Source organism: Lissotriton vulgaris, chromosome 2_1 (assembly GCF_964263255.1).
Source record: "Lissotriton vulgaris chromosome 2_1, aLisVul1.2, whole genome shotgun sequence".
NCBI lineage: Eukaryota > Metazoa > Chordata > Amphibia > Caudata > Salamandridae > Lissotriton > Lissotriton vulgaris.
Genome location: NC_141687.1, coordinates 392,316,327 through 392,340,136, shown reverse-complemented (window position 1 = coordinate 392,340,136; position 23,810 = coordinate 392,316,327). Strand labels below are relative to the sequence as shown.

At 44.7% G+C, this 23,810-nt stretch overlaps 1 protein-coding gene across 5 annotated transcripts in view; it reads right to left on the bottom strand.

Annotated features, from left to right (window-relative positions):
- The window catches only part of LOC147730436 (caspase-8-like), a 260,962-nt gene that overhangs the window by 150,895 nt on the left and 86,257 nt on the right, over window positions 1-23,810 (bottom strand). For 3 of the 5 annotated variants that reach the window (XM_086955245.1, XM_086955246.1, XM_086955244.1), the window contains exons 3-4: window positions 18,313-18,367; window positions 17,460-17,511 (exon numbers count right to left, since the gene is read on the bottom strand). The gene's annotated coding sequence lies outside the window, so the exon portion shown is untranslated. Of the gene's footprint in view, window positions 1-17,459; window positions 17,512-18,312; window positions 18,370-19,148; window positions 19,201-23,810 lie in introns of those variants that run through there. The other 2 variants (XM_086955247.1, XM_086955248.1) reach the window with 2 other exon arrangements.

Below are 23,810 nucleotides of genomic sequence, written 5' to 3'. Positions count from 1 at the left end.
TTGATGTGAAAAAGGCACAATAGATCTAGGGGCCCACATTGAATATTTTATTATCTAAAACCAAATAACTATCCAAAAGGCTCAGGTACCTGTCAACCAATACTGGAAGGCCACCATCTCCTCCTATTCAATAAATCATCAGCAGTATCAGTCTGACAAACCAAACGTAATTTGTCTGTATTTGGTGAGAGTTTCTCTGGCAAATACAATGACAGGATGGTGGTATGCATCACAAGATAATGTATATTAGAAGCTAAAATTAAAGTTGATCAGAACTAAAACCTTAATGGCATGTTACCAGACAATCTTAGAATTACAAGTGAAACAAGATAGGGTTGAACGCCCTCTTTCAGCAGCCATATTTACTTTATACACTTGAACGTGGGCAGAAAACTTGTAGGCATGAAAAATGCTCTATGAATGTAGTGTTGTCAGTGAATAATGTGTGGATGTACTCAAATTTTGATAACCTTGAACACAAGGTAGAGAATATTGCCTTGGCGTTCAGAAGAATCCTAGGGTAAAGATTCTACAAAGACAAACAAAGAGGTAGTAACTGATCAAAAGAAAAAGGAAATGTCATCCTTAGAGATACTCTTATGAAAATATTCAGCACAAAACGCTAAAAACAAAGTAAGAGAACATTAGAAAGAATGGTATGGCTTTACTGCATTATGTTACCATTGGCCCATGTTCAATGTCCACTATAAGCTAATCAATTGGAGACTGTTGGTAATTTTTGTGTGAATAAACTGTACAACTTCTTAGCACGGGGTCTCATTTTTACCCAATAGCAATTCAATTACGTAAATTTTTCAAATATAGGATTTTCTAGTAATTTATTAACAGGGCAGTATCACTATTGTGATTATAGAAAAAACTAATTTGGCCTGGCAAACTCATCTTAATCATTAAAATTTTAGACAGAATGCACCTCTACAAAAGGTGACACTTTTCAATTACATTTAGTCTGTGAATTATCTAATCAAACTGAACTACCTCATGCAAATAAATTTCCTCTTAATAAATATCTATTTTTGGTTCAATAAAGATTACAAAAGGTCAGTCCTTAATGAGCGAGTTGTTATGAAGTAACTGAAGGAAGAAATGAAGAGTGCCAATTATGAAAAGGAAACCGGGCCTACAACTATATTTTTTGGCAGCAATGATGGAGCAACCAAAGAATCTATTTTTCCAACCGTAGCTTGAGACAGTATGAGCTACTGCCAACCCAGGCTAGTTCTGCATAAACGTATCTCGAAGTAAACTAATCCCATAGATAATTTAAAAAAAAAACAGTAGCTGAAATGTTTTGTGAATTAATTAAAGTCCTGAAGAATCTGTTTCAATCTCATTTGGATGAACCCATAGCTCAAGAACTCTTCAATAGCTCAACCCCTCAGGCAGAAAGGAATTGCTGTCATTTGTGACTAAAAAAGGTAGAATCCATTATACGCAGATCCACTGTGCAGAAAACAGATAACCTCAGTATCAGCAGAAGTAAGTAAAATCAGTTGGATATTTGATTTTAAATGCAGACTATTTACAGGATGGTTTAGAGAGTTGAAAAACGTCTACAAGAGATTCTAATTTTAATTGAATTAAAAAAGTACTGGATTAACCACACTGGATAGGATAGGAATGTACAGAAGTTCTGAAGTAAGATCTACAGTACAGATGGGAAGTATCTATGAACATTCTGCAGTGTGGTGAAGCCAGCACTACTGAAATACAGAACATTAAAATTCTTAATTTTCTCTGCAAACATTTTATTACACTGAGATGAAGATCAAACACTTTGACACACTGATGTCTGGGGAGTGAGATAGGTATGCAGCATGATTGGTTCTCAATCAGTTTCAGGGCTATGTAAGTAATATTATCAATCAGTATTTCAGGCAGATACTTAAGGGAGGGCGCCCATGTTTATCTAAGGAGAATTTTTTGCTAATGGAAGCAAATGATATGCAGGCAAGATTTTTGGCAACATTTTTCTCTATTGTGAATTGAAAATCTCATATGTTAAAGATGTGTAGTGTGTAAATAAGCAGCATTTATCTAGCTGCTTTTGAGGTTCTCTATGTATTCGTTCTTTATCCTTTTATTATTTTCTTGGAGAGACTTTAAACAAGGTATGTCCAGTTGCAGGCAATTTCCATTTTGCTTTCAACAACAAAAATTGATTCACATAAAAAAATATTTTAACATAATATTTGGCTTTTGGCAGGCTAAAGGAAGCACATGGCTTTCAATAAGTCCAACTGAGAAAAAAATTCAATTACTTCAATAAAGGCATACACAATATCACTCGTAAATACATACAGTCCTTGTATTGAGCACATCTGTCCATATTAATCAGTCTCTACGAGTAGGAACTAATCTATTACAGGATTTTGCTTTCCTAATGTCTGGAAGATGTTTGAGAATACTATGTACAACTCTAGCAAAATGAAGTAGCAAGAACTGCAGGAATGGTTGTACTAGGACAGACCAGGACCGTGGGGACCCCAGTCTCTAGGCACTGTACAACTTTACCAGGTAAATAAAGTTTGATTGTACTGTAGTAAAGGCTGAAGCAGGAACCTAGAATACTGTCAAAGTATAGAAACACACATATTTAGTAGCGTGGCTTCTAAACTGTGCATATCCATCCTGTCCTGTGTGTGAAGTACTTACATCCAATAACTCAAAGCGTTTGGTATATTAAAAGAATTCACAGAAAGCTTTGGCATAGGCTGAGGATCCATTACTAAACAGATACATTTCAGAGAAGCCAAGCATTACATATAATAATTGTGAGCTCGCTGCCACCCATACCTCTGCCACATGGATTCTTCAAATAGATCAGATGTCCATTCTGTAGACATAGACTGGATATATCGTCTTAAATTAACCAAATTACATACCGGAAACGTCAGGCACAAAATCCTATTAAAAGTCATAGCAAGGGTGGGCGTGGCCAGCCAAGATGGCCATGTGCATGTGATCCACGAAGGTTCCACTACCACAGCTCAATGAAAGAAGATTATTGGGCACCTACGACAAACTCTGGTGATGAAAGTCACTCCGCTCGCCCAGTGAGCATCACTGTTGCGAAAGAGGTGTCTGAGGCGGTGACAAGGCGTCCAGATGACAGCGGAAGGTGGGAGCCTTGATGAAAGGCGGGCCTGACGGGCTAGACTTCCAGCGGCCGACTTGACAGATCCCGAGCAACACAACACCACGATCCTGCTGCTCTGCGAGCGGCGACGAGAGGCACATGGCTTCCCCTCTAACCGAGATCGCGAGAGTAGCCTCTGATTCTCCCTAATACAATGGTGAGTGGGGTGCGGGCGATATAGGCCAGACCGCAGCAGCGCGTAACTCACTGATGGAGCACACCTGGGCGTGAAGTACGGGCCCCCAGAGACTCAAAGGAAGGCGTCAACCCTGAATGAGGGCCGCGGAGGTTCGGGGCCAGTGTTGAGTGTCGTCGACAGTGCAGCGGGTGCATGCCACCGGAGCCCCTGCGGCCGGCCTGACCCTAAAATGGCCCGACCCAATACAGGCCATAAGCAGAAAACGAGCCCACGAGTGCAGAAATGGCATTCTGAACGGGCTGGCCCTAGGAGCCAGAAGAGATCAACTCACCACTAGAGAGACAAATCAGCAGCAGAGTCAAAACGCTGGATGCCTGACACCTCATGGAGTCCCATCAAGGCAACTCTCAGCCCTTGGCAGCTACAGAGGGCGCCCGGCGGAATTTGGCACTGAGGGCTTCAGAGCACGTGTGACAGGCACGGGCCTGCTGGTCAAAATGAACCTCCAGGGGTGTGACAACTCATACGAACCATTGTTGTGGCGAAAGTGGGGCCACTTAAGACCAAGAGGTGCATTCTGGAGCAGGTTACAAGAGACAGTTACACTCACACACGGAGGGGTGCACGGAGGAACCCCACTACATTCAGCAGAACTACCAGTACTGTCATGGCTATCAGGTCAAGAGAAAGGCTCAGCTTCCGACTAAAACATTGCTCCCAACAACTTTTGAGCGTCGTCCTGGCATGTACTGGCGCCACAAGAGACTCTCTTTATGCCGCCCAAAAAAAACAACATAATAACAGTCTCCATCTACTTCCCCCCCCACAGCAGCGAAGGGAAACCAACAGACTACAGAAGGGGAGAACATCATGGTGCTAACTAAAGAAGATGTATACGTCTCTCTGCGCAAATTTAAACAAGAGCTAAGAGAGGAACGTAGGGCATACATGTCTACTTCTCTGGAAACACTGAAGGCCGACCACAGTGGCAGACTAATAACGCTTCAGCAGGATGTGGACTTGGTTGGGTCTAGGGTGATGGATATAGAGACCAAGGCTTCAGACCTTGAACTGTGAACGAACCAGATGGCAGCAATTACTCAGGATCTACAAACACAATTACAAGCAGTTCTCCTGAATAAAGAAGACCTAGAGAACCGTTCCAGGTGAGACAACATAATAATCCAGAACCTGGAGGAAGGGGCGGCGGGCCCTGATCTAGAGGCCTTTGTGACTGGACCTTCGCTGAAATCCTGGGAACAACGACTGCCAAACTCAAACTGGAGAGAGTACATAGGGTGGGGAAGCCCATCCAAGGCGACAAACGGCACCCAAAAGACATTCTGGCAAAACTACACTGGTTCAAAACTAAAGATTCAATGCTATAAGCAGCCAAGAAATTGGACACAGTGTAGTTTCAAGGATTTGCATGTTAACTGTACCAAGACATAGCACCGGCAACCCTAGGATGCCGCCAGCACTTCAGACCAGTCACGGAAAAACTTAGACAAGACAACATTCGATATTGCTGGACATATCCCTTTGGCTTGGGCTTCGAATTTTGGAACAAAGCCCACCACATCACTGAAGTGAAAGAGGCCCTCACACTATTGGGGCTCCCGATACAGGAAGATGACAACGGCTCTGACGGTACAAGGCATCAGGGCGCTTCCCCCACTGGAAGCGGGGTCCAGCACCTTCCCAGATCGCAGAGAAAATGATTCCCTGTAGAGACCCACAAGCATGTTCAACCTATTGAACTTCAACTATGCAATCGGAACACCCGAATGCTAACAATGGGCATATATAGACACTAATATCTCGGTATTGGGAACTTAACACACGCTGACTCTTCCCAGAGGCCCTGTTAGCCCCCAATTGGCCAAGGCCTATGGACACCCACCAGGAGCCCAATGTATGAGTTACCCACAATGACACACATCGACGTCATTGGTGCTTACCTTTTCAAACAGAAATCATATATGAGCGTTTGTGGCCACAATGGTCCCTATTGCCTCCAATGCTCTACGGATACCACTGGCGTTGACAGAACGGAGGACACTTTGTCCCAACATTATCTGTTTTATGGTTTGATTTTCTTTTTTTTACAGGGGCCGGGGTGACAAAGTTGGCATTAGGGGAACAACGACGATCATCAAGAACTGGAAATATGCATTCTGGGGGCCATGTAGGGGGGGCTGGTGGGAGCTGGAGGTGGTGGAGGAGGATGGGGGAGAGGTTGCTACAGGAAGAGGACATTCAAAGGACGACAAAGAAGATATCTCTGTTACCATCGTGAATAATGCTCTCGTGGAACGTTACAGGCATAAATACCCCTTCTAAATGTCAGAGGATATGGAAATACCTTACAGATCAACACTATGATATCATAGCACTAGAAGAGACCCACCTAAAGAGATCAGAAGATCACAGACTAAAACACAAGACATATTCTTTGATATACAAATCATTTGCCTCTACAAAACATAATGGGGTAGACCTCCTCTTTCACGCTTCTCTGAAGTTTCAACCAGAGGATTATAAAACCGACAAGGAGGGAGGGTTGTATTAGTAAAGGTCCAAATATTGCAGAAGCTATACACAATTGCGTCAGTCTATGTCCCCAATACTAATCAGGCGGTGTTCATTAACACTACACTGACTCTGTTGGGTGGATTTACAGAGGGAAACAATCATGATGAGGGACTTCACCTGGCATTCAGGGACCGATAGCACCCACGCACACAGATCCACGAAGATTGCTTTCTGAAAAACCTGAAATAATCGATCGGAAAAACGGGTTTCATCGATGCCTGAGGGAGGCTCACCCAGAAGATAGGGACAACACCTTCTCCCACATCCATCGTACTTACTCCAGACTAGATTATGTATTCTTGAGTCAGGTCTTGAGTAAATACACCAGAGAAGCTATAATAAACCCCATCCTCGTCCCTGATCACACCCCGGTATCTGTTGCCCTGGAATGGAGCAACCCCACGCCCAGATTTAGGCGACGGTTCATCCATAATGCATTGGTCCGTGACAAAACGCTTCGAGACACACAGAGAATGGCCATCAGGAAATACTTGCAACTAAACAAACCCCAAGCCACCTCACTTACCAACAAATGGGACGCATTGAAGGCGGTGGTAAGGGGTCAATGTTTGACCTTGACGACCGCCCTCAACAAACTGAGAACCACAGAACGGCTGATGCTAGAAGGGGAGCTGAGAACCCTAGAACAAACCCATAAAACGAATCACACTCTAACCCTCCAAAGAAAGGTCACGGCCATGAAAAGGAAATTAAATGCAATTTAACCTAATATGGCGGAACTGACGCTACAACGCCTTAAGTAGACATCTTATATGCAAGGCAACAAGGTGGGATCACGTCTAGCGCAGAAATTACAAATCTGAAAAGAGAAGGACTATATTGGGGACATACAAGAGCTCTCAGGAGCTTCGTTGCAGGAAGACCTAGAGAAAGCTCTAATTTGCAAGAAATTCTATAGTACAATCTACTCAGCAGACCAATCCAACGCACAGACCCAACAAGATTAACTCAGTTCAGTAAATCTCCAACAGGTCATCCCAGCCCAGAATGAACAACTGGGAGAAACCTATAACCAAAGAGGACGTACGTCAGGCAATAGGGACCCTAAAACTACACATATCCCCTGGCCAGACAGCCTGACAACAAAATTCTACAAAACCTTCAGCACAGAATTAATTCCTTACTTGACCAGGCTCTTTATTCACATCGCAGACACCAAGCGGTTTTATAATACTGATTTTAAAATTCCCTACTTGTGTGTGTATTTTAATGTGTAGCCACTGTCTTTGAGAGCCTCACCTGAGCTGTTTTGCACCTTATAGCCGCAGCCCCAGTCCGACGCGCGTGTGCCGTTTGCTTCGGAGGGCTGGCACGGGCAGTTTCAGACCCACTTCCGGCGGAAGGCTGGGTTAGCGTTCTAGCTTCTGTTCGCCTCTAGAGTACTTAGGGCGCAGAGCAACAGGACACAGACCGGACAAGGTAGGCTGCGTTATTTCGCCGCCCCTACTCCTTGGAGTTTTATAATACTGATTTTAAAATTCCCTACTTGTGTGTGTATTTTAATGTGTAGCCACTGTCTTTGAGAGCCTCATCTGAGCTGTTTAGCACCTTATACCCGCAGCCCCGGTCCGACGCGGCTTGTGCCGTTTGCTTCGGAGGGCTGGCACGGGTAGTTTCAGACCCACTTCCGGTCAAATGACGCGGTCAGCGCTGCAGTCATTGGATGGAGATGGCCTATATAAGAAACAACTCCTGCGTACGCGCAGCGGGCGCGCCGAGGGCGCACCAAATCAAGCCCGTCTGTGCCCGTCTGCGCCCGACCGGGACCAGGGGCCACACACCCTGTCAGATTTTCTAATGTCCATTTACGATATACTTCCTCCCAAATTCATGCGCTGAGGCCTAAATTGAACTCTAGTTGTAGCATTTTTGAGGCACCCAGTCAGGGTCCCTCATTATGTGCTAACTGTACTTTCTCTCTTGAAACTCCTCAAATGTGTCATTGTTGTTTGCCTCCTACTAAGCCTATGTTCAATTATTCATTTTTTAATTTAAATTGCCGCTCTCTTTCAAAGCACAAAAGAGATATTTTTGATCTCTTGACTAATGAATCCCCTGCTGCCTTATTCCTCACAGAAACGTGGCTTCACAATAGTTCAGGCCCTGACATCGCAGATGCCTTACCAGCGGACTATGCTATTGTAAGAGTAGATAGGCAAAAAAAAACGGCGGAGGAATTGCTATAATCTTTAATAAAAAATATCAGTGCAAGTTCACTCCGTTAAACCTGACCAATTGTGAAGCAGCGCTATTTAAACTTTTCTTAAATCCTAGTTTCACATGCTCAGGCATCTTAGTTTATCGCCCTCCAGGACCTCTTCAGTCCTGGTCTGAACAACTGTCAAGTTTAGTGTCTTTAAGTTTAATGAATTCATCTAACTTTTCGGTTCTCGGAGATGTTAACCTTCATCTTGAGGACAAGCATGACCTGGCCAGTCGAAATCTGATAGCCGATTTAGCCGCCATGAATATGATGTTATGTAATTCAGGTCCCACGCACATAGCGGGACATCTGATTGATCCAATTTTTTCCAATCTGTCTAATATGGTTTGTTCTCCTGCATTGCCATTACAATGGTCCGATCACTTCTTGACTAAATTCAACATCATATCGGATGTCACTTCAGAAGTTCTCCATTCAAGAGCCAGTATTCGCAAAAGAGACTGGAGGAAATTAAACATTGAGCTTCTAAAACAGAATTTGGACGACTGCCTGCCTTCCTCTACAAATGTACAAGATGATACTGAATGTATATCGCAAAGTGTAGACAGCTGGCTTCTTAAAGCAGCAGATGCCTGCCTTCCCCTTTCAATCGAAAAATTTAATTCTCACAAATCCCCAGCCCCTTGGTTCACTGAATCTCTTAAATTAGAAAAGTCGAAGTGTAAGCACTTAGAACGAGTATGGAGGTATGATTACTCCTTGGAGTCCAAAGAAAATTACAAAATAGAATTAAAACGATATCATAAAGCATGTACAACTGCTCGAGCCAATTATGTAGCCTCGACCAGTAAAGAGTCCACCAACAAACCTAAAACTCTGTTTTCAGTAGTGAAAGAACTAGCTGGCTCCAAAACCACTGCTATTACACCTCCCCTAAATGACAAAAATGTGAGGAACTTGCCCAATTTTTTACAAATAAAATTGACAACATCTATAAGGAAATAGCTTCTCATCAGGGTCACAGTCCCCATGTTCCCCAGACCGCTATACTAAACCCTTTGCCGAATTTTGATCCAGCCTGTGTTACCCCAGTCCTTAATTGCTGGCCACCTCTTAGCCTTGAGAATTTGAGGGTCATTTTCGGAAATTTAAAGTCAAGTCAGGATCACCGAACGATCCGCTTCCTGTGCCTATACTCAAACAACTCAGCACTTCTCAGCTCTCTGTGATTTGTAACACCCTTAATTTGTCATTACAACATGCCACTGTTCCAGCAGTCTGGAAGCATGCAATGGTTTCACCATTATTGAAAAAACCAACAGCCGACCCAAATGTCCCTTCCAACTTCCGTCCTATCTCCTTATTACCAGTCTTTTCCAAAATTCTTGAAAAGCACATCCACTACCATCTTGCTCAGTTTATTGAAGGTAATCATATTCTCCATTTTTCACAATCTGGTTTTCGTTCTATTTTTTCCACAGAGACTACTTTGCTAGGGGTTACAGAAAACTTACGTAGGCTTTTGGATAAAGGTGAGACAGTGGCACTGATCTTATTAGATCTCAGTGCCGCTTTCGACACCATCTCACATCCCATTCTCATTAAAACATTAGTTGATGTGGGCGTAGGCGGACCAGCTTTGGGTTGGCTGAGCTCATTTCTCGAGAAACGTACGTTTCAAATTTTCTCTAACTCTGCAACCTCTAAACTACACATGTCTCCTTATGGTGTACCCCAAGGCTCAGTCTTGAGCCCGCTTCTTTTTAATCTATATGTTAGCTAACTCTCACACATAGCAGAACAAGAAGGCCTCACACTTTTCACCTACGCCGATGATTCCCAGATCGCATTCTCACTCTCAAACACTGCTCAGGATTCGCCATCTCTCCTGCAGTCAGGATTGAGGAGAATTGCTGACTGGATAAATCTTAATTTTTTTAAACTCAACGGCGAGAAAACTGAGGTGCGGATACTGGGCCGGCAACATGACTTATGGTCTGCTAAACATTGGCCCGCTGAAATGGGCTCGCTCCCCCTTCCATCAGATCAAGTGCGCAACTTAGGCTTTGTGATTGATAAAGCACTGACAATGCAAGATCAAGTCAACAAGGTCTCGGCCACATGTTTTGTCATATTGCGCTGGCTAAAGAAAATTCTTTGGATGTTGCCAGAAGACTCTCAAAAATCCGTAGTCCACGCTCTCATAACCTGCCGCATAGACTACGGAAACATTCTCTTCTTAGGGGCAAAGAAAGATGTAATAGGGCGACTGCAATTGGTACAAAATGCAGCAGCAAAATTGCTGTGCAAATTACCTCGATCTAGCCATATTTCAGGTCCTTTACGTAGTCTTCATTGGCTTAAAATAGATAGTCGTATCAAATTTAAGACACTGACCTACATGTTTAAAATTAAAACTGACCTGGCCCCCCATTACCTTAAGTCCCTTGTTCACACTCATGTACCCTCCCGGAATCTGAGATCTGCCCACATGGCCTATTTTGTAGTGCCTAGAATTAGACTAGCCAGAATGGGAGGTAGATCTTTCGCTCTGTTAGGCCCCACTTTGTGGAACTCTTTGCCATTGCACATTCGAACTGAAACTAATTATGTGCAGTTCCGCAGAGCCACTAAAACCTGGCTCTTTAATCAATAACTTTATTTAATAGAACCTGCCTGTCCAGCGCCGGGAAACCCTTTTTGGGTAGCTGTCACGCTTAACAAATTCAAAAAATAAATAAATAAATGAATAGCATGTGTGAAGCCTTAATCACACTGATCCCTAAACAAGACTTCGCAGCTGAGTAGTGAAGAATTTTCCCCATTCTTCCCAGCAAAAACGAATTCCCTACAATTCGAACTTAGTACGGCTGCAATCAACTCAGCCACCTCAAAGGTTATTCAAGCCACTAACCCAGTACAACATACGCTAACTCTGCCCAAAAACAACTCTCACTGGTCTACTTTCAAACTTTACGATCTCAATGACATCACCAAAATTCTTGCGACTACCAAACTCAACAACCACTTCAATAACCCCATCCCATCTAATTGCCTACCCCACATCTACCATATCATCACCCCACTCAGGACCAAAATCAAGAATTCCTGGCTAACACAAGGTCACATCCCGGACTTCCTAAAAACTGGCCAAGTCACCCCTATCCTAAAAAAAACGACAACTAACACCTCTGACCCAAACAACTTCCGACCTATAACCAACATTTCCATGCTAGCAAAGGTCTTGTAAAAATGTGTTCATCAACAACTGAACCAACACATCACAAACTTCAATCTACTGAACACCCACCAATCGAGTTTCAGACCTGGCCATAGCAGAGAAACAGCCATCCTGCATATAGTTGGCGAGGCCCTCCTAGCTCTTGACCGCAATGAAACTTGCCTCCTAGTCCTACTTGACCTCTCATCAGCCTTCGATATAGTCAATCACACCAAACTTCTAAGACTAGAAAACAGGATGGGTTTTTCTGGCACAGTCCTTCTATGGTTCAAATCCTTTAAGGAAAACAGAACGCAATCGTTCATGACCGACAAGATTCTTTCTCTCTCCTCACCTAACCTAGGAGGAGTACCACAAGGCTCTACTGTTTCCCCCACTCTATTCAATTTATATGCCGAACCACTTACCGATCTACTACAGCAGGCCATCATCTCCTTCCACATGTATTGAACCCTTAGCCGTAAAGATAAGAGAGAACCCGGCGATCAGTTGTATTGACTTTGGTCTTGATGATCATTAAGATCTCGCTGTTCACCGATGACATCTTACTGACGCTTACTGACCCACATCGATCCCTGACAACACTTCAGGAGGAGCTGAAGATTCAAAGAGGTGGCCGGTCTACGCATCAACCTTCCAAAGTCCTCTCTCCTTAACTTAACACTGTAAGATGTGGAGATGGTAGCTCTAGTGGCTAGAAATCTATTCCAGTGGGCAAAGAACCAATGTACCTAGGTATAAAATTGACACCTGGGATCTCAGGACTGTTTGCAGCCAACTACCCGCCTCTCCTATGCCAATTAAAGGTCGGCCTCAAGAGATGGGTACCCATGCACAGGTCTTGGCTTAGCAGAATAGACCCCATTAAGATGGTAGTACTAGCAACATTTCTACACCTTTTCCAGAGATTACCCTACGACCTAGAGCGAGAATTCCTACAGGGTGTCCTCACACTCCTCCAAAAATAATTTGTCAAAATAAAAGACCCGGTCTACCCTTTAATCGCCAGAGAATAAAGGATCAGGAAGTACTAGCGCCTCCTGACCTGGCTCTTTATTATATGGTGGCCCAGCTCAGAGTTATCACTGAGTGTTCCCAAAGTGAGTTGGACAAACACTGGTTACACATGGACAGGGCATTAACCGGAAGGGTCATATGGGATGTCCTTTGGAAACTGAAGTCGGACCGCCTGTTGCGCCTGCATAAGCACCCCTACGAGTACGATCCATAAAACCTGGGATGACTTACTAAGACGTACGGCATGGATGACATTGCCCTCACCGTTTAACCTCAAACACTACAACCCAGCCTTTCCACCAGCTTTACAGCCAATGCCCTTCAATGTATGGAAGGGGCTTTCTAATCTTATCAGACATTTTTCATACTTGGGATATACTAACTTTTGAACATTGCCAACGAGACTTCCACCTTCTGAACACAGAATATTTCCACTACCTTCAGCTACATCATTGGGTACTACAACCCGAGATTCTGGAAGTGGCGACCAGGGAACTGACGCCACTAGAACGCTTCATGAAGGGGGCTGGGACTATCAAGGAGGCCATATCATACCCTCATGACGACCACACCACCTTCAATTATGGGAACGCACTCTAGGAAATGACATCACGGATACACAATGGAAGGCGCAAAGGAGAGATATAAGGCGGCACAATCACTCTCTAGTGGAACGTGACACTCACTATAAGGTACTCACGACTGGAACTTATACCCCTCCAAATTCAAAAACATATTTCCCAACACATCATATCTCTGTTGGCGAGGGTGTGGGCTACTAGGAGATTTTTGCCATATAAGGTGGGACTGCAGGACAATCCGAGCCTTTTGGACTGAAATTCTTGCCCAAAATAAAAAGATTCTGGGATACCCTATATCATATTCTCCCGACTTCACGCTTCTAGGCCTGTGAGAAACATGCCTGCAATATCAAACGACAGCAGACCGGGCCAAAATGTGGCTTTGTCGGGGGCGGCAAAGACGGCAATCGCAGCAGCCTGGAAAAAGAAAAAACTGCCCCAGTCCTTAAACAATGACATGCACGACTGTGGCAAGCAATCATTATTGAAAGAATTAGCAACATTTTTAGAGACGACTTTAATAACCTTTAATACGATTGGAGCCCCCTGATCAGTTATCTATTTAGAGGGCTCCCACTGATCGCTTGCCCCTCGAGGGTAAGAGCACCGCGCCTCTTCCAGTTCTAATTATTGAAATCATTCCCACTAGAGTACGAATCACGAGACTCGACCTCACCCCCTTGTCACAGAGTTTCATGTCAGGCCCAGTTTCTTCTGTCTCTTGTGCTAATTTTTAGGTTTCGCCTTGGGCACGGAGCTTTAGCTCCGCCCCCAGAGAAATCTTATGTCTCTACAGTGTACTCTTAGTCCCGCCCTCTGTTCCATTGGCTAGCTCCATAAATGGAGGCTAGCCATTGGAACAGAGATCTGTCCGTCAAGGCCGGACCAGATTCGGGGGCGTTCCCGCAATTTTTTTCCTCTCCACCCACTTCTGTTCGTCATCACGGCGGTGGGTGTGTGTTATTTTTTTTTCTCGAGTGGGCCTGTTTTGTTCCTTTTCAAAGTGTCTGTTGTTGGAGTTGGCTGCAAGATTCGAGTTCCCACGAGGCGATCAGGTAAGGAGCATTTTGTTTATAATTGTGCGTGTGCCGTGATCCTCCCCCCCCCTCCCGCTGTCCGTGCGCCGTTCCCGCCCGGCCCCCCCACCCCCCCTCTTGCTGTCCTGTGCCCGTTTCCCTCCCTCCCTGTGCTCGTGGTGCTTGTTTTTTATTTAGGGTCTGAATTGGTTGCAACCAAAGCATGGCGTTCGGTGTCGGCTGCTTTGTCTAGCTCCTGCTTTTTCCCTCTCTATGACCCTGTCAGTTCCGCCGCTTCGCAGCCATTCTGTCCGGTAAAGGGGTACCCCGTGACGTAAGAGATTAAACCCTCTTTGCGCCTGCTCAGAAGACCAGAGGGACATACCATTGTTTAAGGAGGGGGGGTAGGTGACTATGTTATACTGTAAATATGGCCCTAGAAGTCCTCCTTGCTTCCAGGATGCACAGATAAATCAGAGTTATTGTCTGTGGGCATCTCTATTCAGAGAGTAAGTGTAGTATGTGTGTCTGCGTGCAGTGCGAGATGGAAGCACTTCGAGGTGGGATATCCCCGCGTCTGATAATGAGCACGGCCGGAAGAAGAATCCTTCCTTTCCGTTCTTCTGCCGAGCCGCCGCCATGAGGTGAGGAGCTGAGCTCTCGTGTTGCCGACAAGCGGCTAGGGTAGTAATTAGGGACGACATGCGATCGAAGGTTTAGTGAACACGCTGAAGTATTAGTCCCTGAGGGCCGCGAACTGAGCAAGTGGAGTGCTGAGTTCTGTCGGAGAGAGATGGGAGGCGAGGCGTGGAGATAGGGGCCTGCTGGAAGCAGTGATATTGCAACCTCAAGTGGGGAGGTGGCATCAACTTTGCGCTTTATCTTAGTGATAATTGAGTATCTTGGGTTAACCGAGAAGCGTTGTCGGTGGTGTGTTTTGTATTTAATTAATTGCCGGCTGTGACGCGTGTAAATTATATATATGTACGTACACACACGCGCACAACATGGATGCCAACTTCCCCAAGTCAATGCGTGGCTAGCTATTATGCCGGTCTGGTTTTCTTGGAAATGTTGCGCTACTTCTGTACTGTGCTAAATGAGCCTACATATCCCAACATTCTTAGAAACCCAACAAGACCGGCCTATCTAGTCACTCACGGAAGCTTGCCAATTATGTACACAATTTACTGGTGCTGAATTCCGGAGGTAAGTATAATCGCGTGCGTGGTGCCCTCGTGTTCGACAGGGACGTAAAATTAACTAGCCTTTTGGGAAGAGTGTTTCAGGCCTTTTAAGGGTTGAAAATGTAACTAATTTATTTATGTTAAAAGTTTTGTATAGCGCTAGCTTAACCGGTAGGTATCAGAGCACTTTACATACACACAGTTAACAGCAGAAGGACATTACATTACATAGGCCTGCAGTAAGGAAGCAAACCAAAGACAAAAAAATACAGCATGGGAGATGTGCAGCGGAGGGGGAGAGAGCAATAAAAGAAAAGGTGAGAATGACATAGTCCGGTCACCCACTATCTTTGAATGTCCGGGGTGAGGGAGAAGACTACTCGGATATAGTAGGTCATTAAAACTGAAACGTTTTAAAGTAGGCTACCGATGCCGGTTTGCCGGTTTAAGTGCCGTAAATACTGAGATTTATCATCACTACACGTCATCGGGCAGCTTGGCAATCTTGTGTGGCTTATAGTGCTTTGAAAGGTTAGTCACACCGCATGACCACACTACTAGACCAGCGGTTATCACTTGCACCCAGTTGGACGTTTTTCTATTAATCTTACTTTTGCTTCCTATAAGCTTGAGCACCTGCCAAAGTGTGCTTTACCAATTCCACTTATACTATAGACTGGCAGGTATTAATAAACCGTTACCTGCTTGCCCTGGAACCCTGAATATGGAATCGGAACAAGGCCCTTCTAGTACCCATTAATCACTGCCTCTCCCCGTCCTCTGATTAATTCCAAACATGCTCAGCCCTCTACTAGTGTACCGATGCTCGAGACTGGGTTAGCATGTACCAGAATCTTAGAACTGCCAGAGTGATGTCCCTCAAAAGTCCCAACATGTTACTGTAACCATCTCAACTGAAGCCGACTCGTGCAACCTTGTATGGCACATGAATCTTGTAGTTAACAATTTGATATCTAGTGCAATCTGTCTGGCAGTGGACTTTCATTTTATCTTGCCTAATATGTTTTGTAAACATTTCTTCAAACTAGACAAGTAGGGTCACGATGCGGTCTATAGTTTAACAGGTAGAAAACGCTATACCGAAGAGCCAGTTGCTACAGATACTTCAAAAATGTAACCCCCTACTGCACCTCTGGTCAGCTAAGCCCAAAATTGACCATGTAGGTAACCCTGTACTGTGTGGGCTGTGAGAGCTGTGAGAGCTGTGTGGGCTGAGAGAGCTGTGTGGGCTGAGAGAGCTGTGTGGGCTGAGAGAGCTGTGTGGGCTGAGAGAGCTGTTGGCAATGTAAATAACAATGCCATTTATTTATAAGTTAAAAAAAAAAAAATGTCATGAGCAATGCCAATAGCTCTAACTTTTCCAAAGGCGAAACCATTGCATTGTAAATGCTTGTTTATTTTTCCCACTAGCTGTAATAGTTTACCAAAGAGATTTTTTTCATTGGACTTCGTTTAACAGGAAGGGGGAGGGTTCAGTTTGGGGGAGAGTTTGAAAGAATGTTTCATTAGCATCTTGGTAATACTTAAATATGTATCCAAGGGAGAGAATACCCTGATTATCAGATAAATGCTGTAAAAGATATAGCTAACCGGAAGCTACGAAGGGAGATTTTGATTGAATGTATTGCCATGCTTAATGTTTGAAAATCAATACAAACAGGTTTGACAAAAAAAAAGAAGATCGGGATAGGATCTGGAGGCATGTGAGAGCAATCGCAAACAAGGATCTCCATTACCCCTTTTAGTTTCCCCACAATGAAATCCACTGCATGGACACACATTCCCTTAAGATTTCATGGGTCACAATATGTTGAACGCAACATGAGGGGTGGTGACAAAGTAGTTCAATTGCATAGGATATAGGCACCCTGTATCATAGAGCTGTGATCTCTGTACAGCATGATCACATCATAGAGAATGAAAAAAAGTGCTCTGGAAAAGAACGCCATGATTATAAATCACCATTGGGCTGTATGGACCACTTGCTATGGGTAAATAACTATGAGGGGAAGATGGCTATTGGCACCAATGGAACAGGAGGGCTCTAAAACAAAGCAGACTTTTATCAAGGCGCTTCGAATCCTCCCACCTATCATGTGGACTTAAGAACAGTTATTGCCAGCATTGTGTATCTACAGTGTTTCAATTTAAGTTAAAACAAATTTTGATAGCCTCATGTCCTTAATCATCTTTATTAGCCATGACACATGTTCTGGGGATTACAGATTCAATCTTTCTCCTACCTATGTTTTTTTTAAGAAGCAAATACATTTGGACAATGTAATATTAGAGGCCCAGGGCCAGTATCGGCACATACCTGGTTGGCTAGACGAGGATTCCGTGGGGAGAGCTCCCAGCGGGGAGTAAGACTAGAAATAAAGAAAGGACCACAGTTAGGAAGGAGGGAGGAGAAAGGACACAAACAAAACAAACTGCAGACCCTAAAATCAGACTTCTGCACACAGGAGAGGGGTGAAGCCAAGAGGAGAAAAGACAGGCAAGAGACACAGAAGAGGGACACCAGACCAGAGGACCATGGAAAAGACGCGGCGGATTGAGGGAAAACTCTGGACTTCAAGCTGAGAGCCTACAGGGAATCAGCCAGTGGGGTCCAACAGGGCCAATCCCAAGCCGCAGAGCAAACGGGGAACTGTGAGGACGCTGGGATCATGGAAACGGCGGAGGAAGTTGACTAGTCTGAAGAATGATGGTTTCCGCTGACCAACACACACCTGCCCGCCACAACTCAACAGTTGTGGCTACCGGGGTGAGCGATTGGGGACAGAACACCATTATGGACAAAGAGGGGGATCCTGGGAGGGCAGGGGTCATGCTGCTTGTGTCTATGCTACACTAGTTCTGCTCATTAATACTAAGAGGACAACAGAATAGAGTGTCAGTAAGGTGCTAGTGGCGACAGGTCAGTGCGATTTCACATTACTCCCTGTACCAAATCACATGCTGGGCATCAACACCGGGGATGAGAACAGGGAGGTCAACCGGTCATCCTGACAAAGTTGAAAAGGGGAAAAAGGAAAAGGAAGACGGGCTCAAGATTAACTGGTGACTGGAATGTAAAACATCTTAGAACTACTAAGATGGAATCACCTCCCTCATTGACAGCTTAGACTTGAGGAGTTATGTTGTTTTTTTTTTAATAACACACTTACCTGGATGTTCTCTTGTTTTTTTTCGAGCACCGTCTGCAGCACTACCTTGCTGGACCTAGGAAGAAAGAGAAAGGGTGTTAACAAAAGGCATTACTACCCAGAGCGACAGGCATAGGAAGAAGAGGGTGACAAACTGATGGAAGGAGAGTTTTGTTGGAGCGCTTTCTTTACCTGATATTTAAGGAACGAGACGCTTATATGTAACTCAAATACACTCGTTAAAAGCCACCAGAAGGAAACTAGAAAACCCTCCTAAGCCTTATTTCAGACCACCCCTCCACAAAGTGGTGTCAGAAGTGGGATTGGAGGAAATGGAGGAATTTGTGGCTAAAGTGGCCGATGGCCAACAAGGACTAGAAAAAACTTTTGAGAAATTCATGGTAGTAGGCACGGAAGATCAAGAATCCTTTCAAAAAGCCATCCAAACTCTGGCAGATCAGAGAGGAGGTCAGATACATACATATCCCTGCAGGACTCAATGTTTCAACTGCTCAACTGCGGAGGCTTGGGCCACATAGCTATGAGGGGAAGATGGCTATTGGCACCAATGGAACAGGAGGGCTCTAAAACAAAGCAGACTTTTATCAAGGCGCTTCGAATCCTCCCACCTATCATGTGGACTTAAGAACAGTTATTGCCAGCATTGTGTATCTACAGTGTTTCAATTTAAGTTAAAACAAATTTTGGTAGCCTCATGTCCTTAATCATCTTTATTAGCCATGACACATGTTCTGGGGATTACAGATTCAATCTTTCTCCTACCTATGTTTTTTTTAAGAAGCAAATACATTTGGACAATGTAATATTAGAGGCCCAGGGCCAGTATCGGCACATACCTGGTTGGCTAGACGAGGATTCCGTGGGGAGAGCTCCCAGCGGGGAGTAAGACTAGAAATAAAGAAAGGACCACAGTTAGGAAGGAGGGAGGAGAAAGGACACAAACAAAACAAACTGCAGACCCTAAAATCAGACTTCTGCACACAGGAGAGGGGTGAAGCCAAGAGGAGAAAAGACAGGCAAGAGACACAGAAGAGGGACACCAGACCAGAGGACCATGGAAAAGACGCGGCGGATTGAGGGAAAACTCTGGACTTCAAGAAGAGAGCCTACAGGGAATCAGCCAGTGGGGTCCAACAGGGCCAATCCCAAGCCGCAGAGCAAACGGGGAACTGTGAGGACGCTGGGATCATGGAAACGGCGGAGGAAGTTGACTAGTCTGAAGAATGATGGTTTCCGCTGACCAACGCACACCTGCCCGCCACAACTCAACAGTTGTGGCTACCGGGGTGAGCGATTGGGGACAGAACACCATTATGGACAAAGAGGGGGATCCTGGGAGGGCAGGGGTCATGCTGCTTGTGTCTATGCTACACTAGTTCTGCTCATTAATACTAAGAGGACAACAGAATAGAGTGTCAGTAAGGTGCTAGTGGCGACAGGTCCCAGCGCCAACAGGTCCTACTCTCCTGAGAAAACAGAACCATTGGAGAATCGGAGGTACAGACTCATATTTTATGCTATTCCCGATTCCAGTATACCTTATCATTGTTCCCTGAAAGTCAATAGAAACCCATAAATGACCTTCTGGAGAGAGGGGGGGGCGGGGTTCGCAGGCGTAATGAGACCACGCCTCCTTCAGGGATATCGGCCCCTCCAAAAGGGAATAGTGACTGTCCAATGCTTCTATGGAGACAAGAAGGAATATCCTGTAGTTCAGGTGTATATCAAAGAAAGGGGGAGATTCCCATTACCCTACAAGTGGGCTTGATACCGGAATTATCAGAACCTCTCATTGTGGATACAGATTATCTGAAGCTCAAGTCACTGGTACAGACTCTTGGAGGGAGGGGGGACTATAGTTGGGAGGGAGCCCCTTTTTCAGGAAAGGAAGGCACGGAGTGACCCCTACCTAAACAAAAGAAAAGCAAAAGCCAGAAAAGGGCAGATAAACATGCAACCATGGCAATTCTTTCTACCTATAAAGATAAGAATTTTAAAGCAGCACAATGCGAGGATAAACCCCTGTGAGAAGCCTGAGCGAAGGAAGCAGAAGAAAAGGAAATCCAGGATGTAGGTGCCCGATTCTTCAAAAGGAACAGATTGTTATACAGGAAGAGAAGGAGGTCTCAACCAAAACAGCTCTTAGTCCCCATAACCATTAGAGAATAAGTAATTTTCCTAGCACATAACTATTTGTTAGAGGGCCTCTTCGGACAAGGAAAAGAAGACAATATTTGATCAGGTCTATTGGCTTAGTATCTATAGCCAAGACAAAGAAATACTGAAGGGACTATATCATATGTCAGAAAAACAGCAGGTACAGACCGCCGAGAGACCCTTTATATCCACTACCTATTATACGGGAACACTTTTCCAAGATAGGAATGGACATTATAAGTCCCTTATTACCTTTGAGAAGTGGATATCAGTTTATCCTCATCATGGTAGACTACACAACGAGGTATCCTGAGGCAGTTCAGCTATGGAAACCAAACACCACCCAAATAGATACAGACAAAATAGAAATATTTTCCAGGTTAGGGTTTTCCCACAAAATACTCACTGACCAGGGAAGTACATTCACGTCTAAACTCATGAGACAAATAAAAAATGCAGTATATCACCCCCAGATGAACAGGTTGGTGGAACAATACAATTCCACTTTAAAATCACCCTGTAGAAGCTACTAGCGATAAAAAACAAAGTGGGATCAAATGCTCCCAGAGGCATGGTTTGACTTATGGTGGAAAGAGCATAATAGCATAGGACAGTGGTTCCCAAACTTTTGACTCCTGAGGACCCCCACTGAATCACTACTGGAAGTCGGGGACCCCCAAGCAATTTGTACAATTTAAATTTCTTTTTAAAAACGCCTTTTGAAGCAGAGGCAATTTCAAGGGGGAGACAGCCTAAATTGGGTCTATTTGCATGGACATGTATGCATACAGCAGTGTATTAGTTAGTGGTACACAAGGGCTTGTGGAAAGTGAGCAATCAGACAGCAGCACAAAAATCCTACTGCTGATCCTGGCTGCATCTATTTTTACCTGCCTGCCAAGTAATGGTAACCTATACACATGTGCCTTTCAACGTTTTATTGCTTTTATTGTTTTGCCTGTATTTTCATGGTTGTGTCTGTGACTGCTGTTGTCTGTCTTTCCCCTCTGCCTGTATGTGCTCCATGCCCCTTTTTCTTCCCTCTGTTCCCCTCGCTGTCCCCGTGCTCTCTCTGCCTGGTCTTTCCTTCTGTACCCCTCGCTGCCCCTTGTCTCTGCCCGGTTTTCCCTTCTGTTCCCCTCGCTGCCCCGGTGCCTCTCTGTCCGTTCTGCCTTCTGTTCTTAGCGGCCACTATATTTTTTAATTCTGTATTTTGCCTCTGTGCCATTCGTTTTTTGTGCCCGTCTGCCCTCTGTGCACGCCTGCCCTCTGTGCCACTCGTTTTTCCCTTGTTTTTGTGCCCCTTTTACCTTCTGTTCCACTTGTTTTTCCCTTTTTTTGTGCCTTTCTGCCCTCTGTACCACTCGTTTATAGTGCCTTTCTGCCCTCTGTTCCACTCGTCTTTCCCTCCTTTTTGTGCTGTTCTGTTCCACTCGTTTTTTGTGCCTTTCTGCCCTCTGTTCCACTTGTTTTTCCCTCGTTTTTTGTGCATTTCTGCCCTCTGTTCCACTCGTTTTTTGTGCCTTTCTGCCCTCTGTTCCACTCGTCTTTCCCTCCTTTTTGTGCTGTTCTGTTCCACTCGTTTTTTGTGCCTTTCTGCCCTCTGTTCCACTCGTTTTTCCCTCGTTTTTTGTGCCCTCTGTTCCACTCGTTTTTTGTGCCTTTCTGCCCTCTGTTCCACTTCGTTTTCCCCTCGTTTTTTGTGCCCTTCTGCCCTCTGTTCCACTCGTTTTTTGTGCCCTTCTGCCTTCTGTGCCACTCGTTTTTTCCTTGTTTTTGTGCCCCTTTTGCCTTCTGTTCCGTTCGTTTCCCCAGCCGCTGTGCCCCCTGCGGCCCTCACTCCTGACTGCCCACTGCCCATTCGCTGCCCCTACCTCACGATTGTATTGTGGTCTCGCCGCCCCAGCGCCAACATTCACAGCTCTTGTGTGCAGTGAGGACGCATGAGCGTTTCATTTTTCACTACGACGATAGGCACTCGAGTCCTGCAGACCCCCTGGGAATGTCTCATGGACCCCTGGGGGTCCGCGGACCACAGTTTGTTAAACGCTGGCATAGGATATTCCCTCTTTGAATTGTTACTTGGACGGAAACTCTGGAATGTATTAGACCAGGTCCGCGAGGTATGGGAGAAAGAGAGATAACTCAACTATTCTTGTGTAGGTGAGTCACTTAAGAATCAGTTTGAAAGTGATGCTAGATATCATGAGGCAAAGTCTAGAGCAACATCAAAGCAGCCAGAAAGAACATTATGATAAGGAGGCTAAACCCAGAAGATTTTCTACCAGGGACTGCGTTGTCTTGGAGCAGTGTTTCCCAAACTGGGGTCCGTGGACCCACAGGGGTCCGTGACACATTCCCTGGGGTCCGTAGGTAACAGTTTTAAAAGCTTAACCCCTTGGGTGCTATGGGTTTTCCCCCTGGGTGCTGCAATTCCATAAATCCCACTTTACATGACAAAGCCAGCTCGTCAAAAGCACAGCGCAGGTAATGCCCATGACGAGCTGGCTTTGTCATCAGCGCTGAAGGGGTTAAAAGCACAGAAAAGTTTCTTGTATAATTAGCAGCTTTCGAGCAACAATAAAAGTGTCAAGATAATGCCAGTGATTAATGTACCTGCTGGAGCGTGAGGAGAGTTTTGTTCAGTGGCAGCTTTGACTTAACTGGTGTAGCGCAGAGGGTTCATGCGCCTACTGCAAAGAACGTGTAACATGCATTTTAAAAAGCAGTATTTTATGTGCATAGGTTTATGGTTACTGTTTTTGTCACAGAGATTCTTTCGTTACTGTGCACTTTATAAGTGACAATCGTAATGTAGCAGAGGGACCTATAAACTGTCAGCAAAGAGCTGCTTGCAAACTGCATGGTACCAGTTAGTAACTTATGTTTTTTCCCAGTTAATCATTATCCTGATGCTGCTAAAAAGATGTATTTGGTCTGAGTTTGTGCTTTTCCAGACCAAGCACTCTTTAAACATTTTATATACACACTGATTTACATGTATGATTCAAAGTCTCTATAAGTGTGTGATGTAAAGTGCTCTGACATCCTACAATGGTATGAGAAATGCTATGAAACATATGAAATACATGTGACAGAGGGGCTATTACTTCAATATAAAATACTAAGGTCCAAATGTACGATCCGTTTTTATATGCGCAAACGGGTTTGCGAACCCGTTTGCGCATGCAAAAACCTATTGAGCCATGTACATTGCCTATTTTGCGAGTCACAATTTTTTTGCGACTCGCTAAATAGGTTTTGCAACCTGCTATTTGGAAAGGGGCATTCCCTTCAAAACCATGCACAAATGTTTTGTGGTCGCAAAACACTCGCAATTA